Consider the following 6,955-nt stretch of genomic DNA (forward strand, 5'->3'; position numbering starts at 1 on the left):
AAGCAATATATAACATAAAAATTCCATCATTTGACATTGAAAAGTTGGGAGTACCTAAATCCTCAAAAATTGGACAGATAGAAATTTTTATTTTACTAATGGAACTACAATTATTTAGACATCGAACTTCTTGGGTGTTTAAGATTGGATAATATTAAAAAGAAATGTTCCTTTTGCGATATGCTATCTTACCAACAGTTCTTAAACAAAAACCAGATATTTTCAAAATGAATACACTGTATAGGTATTTAATAAATAAGTAAGAAACATAATTTAAATAATTATTATATTGAACTATTTCCGTATTTTACTTTGTCTTTGTTAAAATATTATTTTAAGTTGTCGTGTTTTAATTTACTTGGATATTAGAACAAATTGTAAAAATTATTATTGCAAATTAATTTAATAATTTAATAATTAAAAAAATTATTAAACTTTGCCTGATTGTTAAAGTATTATTTTAAGTTGTCGTGTTTTAATTTATCCTTTATATTAGAATAAATTGTATGGATTGAGAAGTTTTCTAAATATTAAAATTATTTATAATTGTAATTTACTCGATAAATTTCTGATCTGAAAATAATTTATAACCTGAAAAATTAATTTGAAAATTAAACACAACAAATTATTTGTAATCTTAATTTTGTGAACAAGATTTCTCTTGAAAAATTAATTGATTGGAATAAAGTCGCCGAATTTCAAATTCTTTCCGATAATTTTATTAGGCGATACATACATACGTTTGATATTAAAAAAATTTTAAAATACCAACGATTAAAAACTATGACTTTACGCATATTAAAAGATTATCTAAACTGGAATTATGTTTCTCATTACCAAATACTTGACCAGCAATTTATTGACGACTTTCAAAACGAACTTTCTTCGTGTCACATTTTAAAATATCAAAAATTAAATCGAGAATTATCGTCAGCAATCGTGAAGTCATTCCTGCATTTACTTGCAGAAATATGTCTTACTTTAGATAAACTGAAGGAAAAAGTGGAAACACTTAAATAAACTGTAATGTAAAAACCTTCTCAAAATAATTTCGGTGTTATATTAATTTGTGTACCCGAATATCAATCAAGAAAATTGATTTCAGTATTGATAATAAAACTATTACTCGACAAATTATTTGTAATCTTAATTTACTCGACAAATGTTTGATCTGAAAATAATTTTATTAAAAAAATATTTATATCCTCAAAAATTATTTGTAATCTTAACTTAATTTACTCGACAAACTTTTATAATTTTAAATAATAATTTATTAATTAAATTAAATTAATTTGTAATCTTAGTCGAAAAATTAATTTTGTGATCTGAAATAATTCTATTCGACAAATTTTTATTTCTAATCTTAATTTAATTTACTCAATAAATTTTATAATAAATATCAATCGAGAAAATAATTAATTTAAAAACATAATTTCAAAAAATTAATTCTGGTATTGATGATAAAACTATTACTCGACAAATTTTTATTTGTGATCTTAATTTAATTTACTTGACAAATTTATTATCTGAAAAATTAATTTTGTGATCTGAAATAATACCATTCGACAAATTTTTATTTTAAAAATGATCAGTGCGACTTAATTTTATAATAATAAAATATTATTTCAAATTGTCATATTTTAAATTTAATTGACAAATTTTAATTAAATTATCACTGCAACTTAATTTTATATTAAAAGAAATCTTAAAAATTAATTTTGTGATCAAAGCTTCCCAATATTGTTAAAATAAAATTAATTTAATTCAAATTTGTGTCATATTTATAATTAAAAAATAATTTAATTCAAATTTGTAAAAACATTTAATAATTAATACAGAAACTTTGCATTATTGTTAAAATAAAATTAATTTAATTCAAATTTGTAATTAGAAAATTAATTTTGTGATCAGTATGGCCCAAACCACTACTAATTGTACGTACTATAATATATAACTAATACAGATAGTGTTACAATTTTATTATGTTTTTAGTTAGCTTAATTAAATAAATTGTTTTTAAAATAAACCACCTTATTGTTGTAAAATTTATTCTTAAAGTTCGTTGATATGTAATAATTTTTATTGAGGTGAAATGAGTTTATAATAAAAAAAAATGTATATAATCACAGTTTCATTTTATAAATTTAATATCTTTAATTAGAGTTTATCAGTTAAATAAATATTATTTCAAAGAAATTATGGTTTAGTATAAACCATATAGTAATTCAAAGTTTAATAAGTTGGATCACACAGTATAAATTTGATTTGAAGAAAGACCATTTTGTAATATTATTATTATCATTATTGCTACTGTACAATTTGAGTAAAATTCTTGTAATATATCTTTTACTTTCATTTCATTATAGTAACTAAATTTTGTAAATTTTAAAAACAAGTTTCATTTCAATTCAATTACAATGTAAATTTTAAAAATTATATTTTTATAGATTTCACATTAACAATTTGATAAAATGGATGAAATAATTGAATATAATCGTGATATAATATCAAAAATAGGAAGACGAGACAACATTTGGTACATCAATGAACATTCTATATGGTCGGTAAGAAATGTTTATGTATGAAATCTTTTCGTTATTTTGTTATTAAATATAAAATAATATTAATCCTAATTTTTATTTATATAAAATTACAGAATGACATGCCGATAGATTTTGAGGCATTTCAACTTATTTACTGTTGGCCATAAAAACATTAAACAGTGATATACGAGTTATCCTTGACTTCGAACCTTTCGCGATTCGAGACGAAAATCTTCCATTCAACACCTCGTGTAGACAAACTGGGTTTGTAGCAAGACATACAAACAATTTTGGGAAGATAGATTTTTGTAATAAATTCATTACATTTCTTTATCAAATTAAATTGGAAAAAATAATGCTTATTATATATACCGTTGTATTACTATTATTTTAATATAAAAAGTGAATTGTAATTTATCTTATTGTTAAATACATCAAAGTAAAACTAAAATGTAATTGATTATAAAACAACCATTACAACCATTGTTCAGTTAAATTTTTTTATAATTTGTATTCTACTAATGTATAAATCTACTTCCCCTCACCATCAGGAAATTTTACTACTGTTAATCAATTCATTACTTTTGATAATTTATCACCACGAGATAAAAAATCTGTTAAATTTGGAAATTTCTTACAAGAGATGCATTTATCATACAAAAATCATAATTTTGGAAGTTGGGAATGTCATAGTAAGGTATCTGAAATTTTATTTAACTTATATAAAAAGTACAACATAATTTATTACAAGGAGGAAATATTGAATTTAATTTTTTAAACTTAACCGAAGTAATAATGTACATAAAAATTCCATCATTTGACATTGAAAAGTTGGGAGTACCTAAATCCTCAAAAATTGACAAAAAATGGACAGATAGAAATTTTTATTTTTTTAGTGGAATTACAATTATTTAGACATCGAACTTCTTGGGTGTCTAAGATTGGATAATATTTAAAAAATTGTTATTACCACAAATATTTTATAAAGAAATGTTCTTTTTGCGATATTCTATTTTACGAACAATTCTTAATTAAACAAAAACAGATATTTTCAAAATGAATACATTGTATAGGTATTTAATAAATAAGTAAGAAATATAATTTAGATAATTATTATATTGAACTATTTCCGTATTAGAACAAATTGTACAAATTATTAATGCAAATTAATTTAATAATTAGAAAGAATATATTAAACTTTGCCTTACTGTTATATTATTATTTCAAGTTGTTGTGTTTTAATTTACTCGACAAATTTTTATTTTAAAAATTACCGGTGCAACTTATTTTCTAATAATAAAATATTGTATCAAATTGTCATGTTTTAAATTTACTGAAATATTAGTATAGCAAATATTCTCACCGCGATATTTTTAAATTTAAGTAAAAATAAAAAGTAATTTTTCATTAGAAGTTTCAACACGATAAATTGAAAGTATATATCTAGTTGATATATTTTAAAAAGAAATTTAGTTACCAGCCTGCAAAAATTGAATCATTTTAACTTACTCAATAAATTTTTATCCATTTAATAATTAATACAGAAACTTTACCTTATTGTTAAAATAAAATTAATTTAATTCAAATTTATAAAAACATTTAATAATTAATTTAAATTTGTGATCAGTATGTCTCATGAAATTAATTTTGTGATCAGTGCTACTCAAGAGATATTTAATTACGGCATTCCATTCACTAAGTCAATATTTGTATTTGTATGTAGTTACTGGAAATACAGTAATTAATTTTGCAAAGCCAGTAGGTATCCTTAAATAGAAAAAGATGGTTATGCCATGTGGTAGATTTATGCAGCGTTTGTGAAGAGAGAAAAACAATTTTTCTGTATATTTTTAAATATATCCAAATAATCTTATCTATTTACCAATTTTGGTTGTAGACCTTTTAGAATTAAAAGTAAATGGAATTTTAAATTAGTATGATTGATTAATTTTTTATAAACACGATTATCAGCTTTTTATGCCTTTACGGAGACCCAAAATTTCGCACATTACTAACTTATAAACTTTCCCAGTACTTTTACTTTGAAAATTAGCTCTCTTCGATTTTCATCTTGGTTCTTCAAAATATAATAGTACATTAGAAACGCTTTTAATATATTTTAATATCCATTAGCATTAATGCTTTTAATAAAATTATTTTATATAATTGCTAAAATGTTTTTAATCAAATGTAATCGATATATCGGAAAAAGATAAAATTAATGGAATCTAATCGATAGGATTAAAATCAAAAGCTAGAATGAAGAATTAATTTCCGTAAAATAAGAATCTTTTCTAGATATTTCAATGTATTTATAAGTTTTCGTATTAGCATTTTAAATAAACGTGAATTAAGGTTAGCTGAAAAATAGTGCACTTAGCAAGTTTACTATCCGTGACTATTAATCAAAAATTCTTATTTGCTACTACTTTCCCTGCCTGTAATATATAGCCTAACAGAGGAAAAGTATTCCGATCGATCAAATATCATGATTCCGAAGATTTTCAAAATTTTGGACTAAAGGGCCTTGAAACGTCGAGAAATGCAAAATAATCGGTTTTTTTTTACCTGTATGTATGAATATGCATGTGGGGGCACGATTATATTCGCCCTCTGAAGGTTAATAACTCCTGAGCGTTTTGTCGAAAATTTCTGAAACTTTGCAGGGCGGTTTATGTTTTAGAGGGATTGATGCTATTACATTTTGGTGATTAAAGATCGAGAGGGTGGGGAGAAAAAGAAGGGTCGTTTGTCATATCTCAAGTAGGGTCGGACGTAATGACGATTTTATTCGTTATTAGCATTAACAGTTTTATATAAAACCCATCTTCACCTTCAAAATTTATTTTTTGCCATTTTATAATAATTAAAAATATAAAAAGAGTTTTTAAAATGAAATAATTTAAAGATGGCGCCAGCAAACTTTTAGATGTTGCCAGAAAGTTAAGCAACTCGTGGCTGAAATTTTTTAAAAGAATATAAACAATATTTTTTAGAGAATTTATCAACAAGAATTAAAGAAAGACGAAAATAAAATTTACATTTAGTTTTTAAGTTTTTATATTATTAACTCATAAGTTTAATTTTATCAATTGAAAATAACATCGTTAATCTAATTTGTTTACAGAAATGTAATGTTTGAACAGAGTGAAAACGTTCGCAAATACAAATAACTGTAAATAATTATAAATTGTATGTATGATTAAATTAATTTTTACAATTCATTATTTTATTTTAATCTAATAACACATTAATTACTATTTTCTTACCAGGGCCGGATTATCGAATAGGCAAAGTAGACAAATGTCTAGGGCCCGTAATTCGGAGGGGCCCGGCTTCAGTGCAGAAGATTTCTCTGTTTCAAAACGAGTTAAAAATTATTTAAGAAAGTAGATAGGACAGAAAAGGCTGTATTTAACAATTCCTACTAAGCTCCGCTCGACTAGCCGTTATCTAAAAAAAAAAAAAAGGTCAACACCCGTGCGTCTGAAGTAATGTGCGCCACGAGATCTCTCGCGCCATGTAGAAATATTTCTAGGGCCGCCTCTCGTGGTAGTACTAACGTATGGTTATGATTTATTTTCTAAATCTAAACTTATACATCGCGACATCGCATATTCGATATAGCGTTCAAGTTGCTCGAGTGCGAAGATATTACAATTCAATAGTGTTTTATAAAAGAGTTATTAACTCTTTTATAAAACACTATTAAAAAGGGTGACACTACGGTGTGACTTAGGGTGTGACTTGGGGTGACACCACGATATCTGCACCGGGTGTCACCCATGCTAGCTACGCTAATGTCACATTATATAAGATTTGTTTAGAAGCAACTTATTTAAATGGGGCCCCAATTTAAATTTTGTCTAGGGCCCGCTAGAGGCTTAATCCGGCGCTGTTTCTTACGCTTGACTGATTGATTGTATATATCGATTGTATGTTGATATTGATTATATAGTTTATATATTGATTATACCTTCATTTTGTATTTATTTAAAACAAAACAAGCGTAAATCATATGTTAAACAAACGATTATTGAAATAAAATAAATGCTTTATCAGTAATTTTTTACAAAAATTTTCTAAATGAAACGTTATACTTAAGGAAAAACATCATTTTTACTTTCCTGGTTGGTATGTTTATGTATGTGAAAGAGCAAGAGTTTGTTCACCCATTTTCAAATTTAATAATTCTTGTGCCTTTTGTCAAAAATTTCTGACATTTTGCAAGGTGATTTCATATTAAGGGCATTGGTGCTTTTTGTTCGTTAAAAGTCCAGATGGGAGATGGCGGGAGGGTCATATTTCGAGTGGGTTTGGACTCGAATATTTTACTCGTTATTAGCTCATCTCTAAAACTCTAAAACTCATAACTTCCCATAAAATTAATTAAGTTTCTTGCTATTTTATAA

The sequence above is a fragment of the Centruroides vittatus genome, unplaced genomic scaffold (genome assembly GCF_030686945.1).
Source record: "Centruroides vittatus isolate TY-2023 unplaced genomic scaffold, ASM3068694v2 contig_628, whole genome shotgun sequence".
Taxonomy (NCBI): Eukaryota; Metazoa; Arthropoda; class Arachnida; order Scorpiones; family Buthidae; genus Centruroides; species Centruroides vittatus.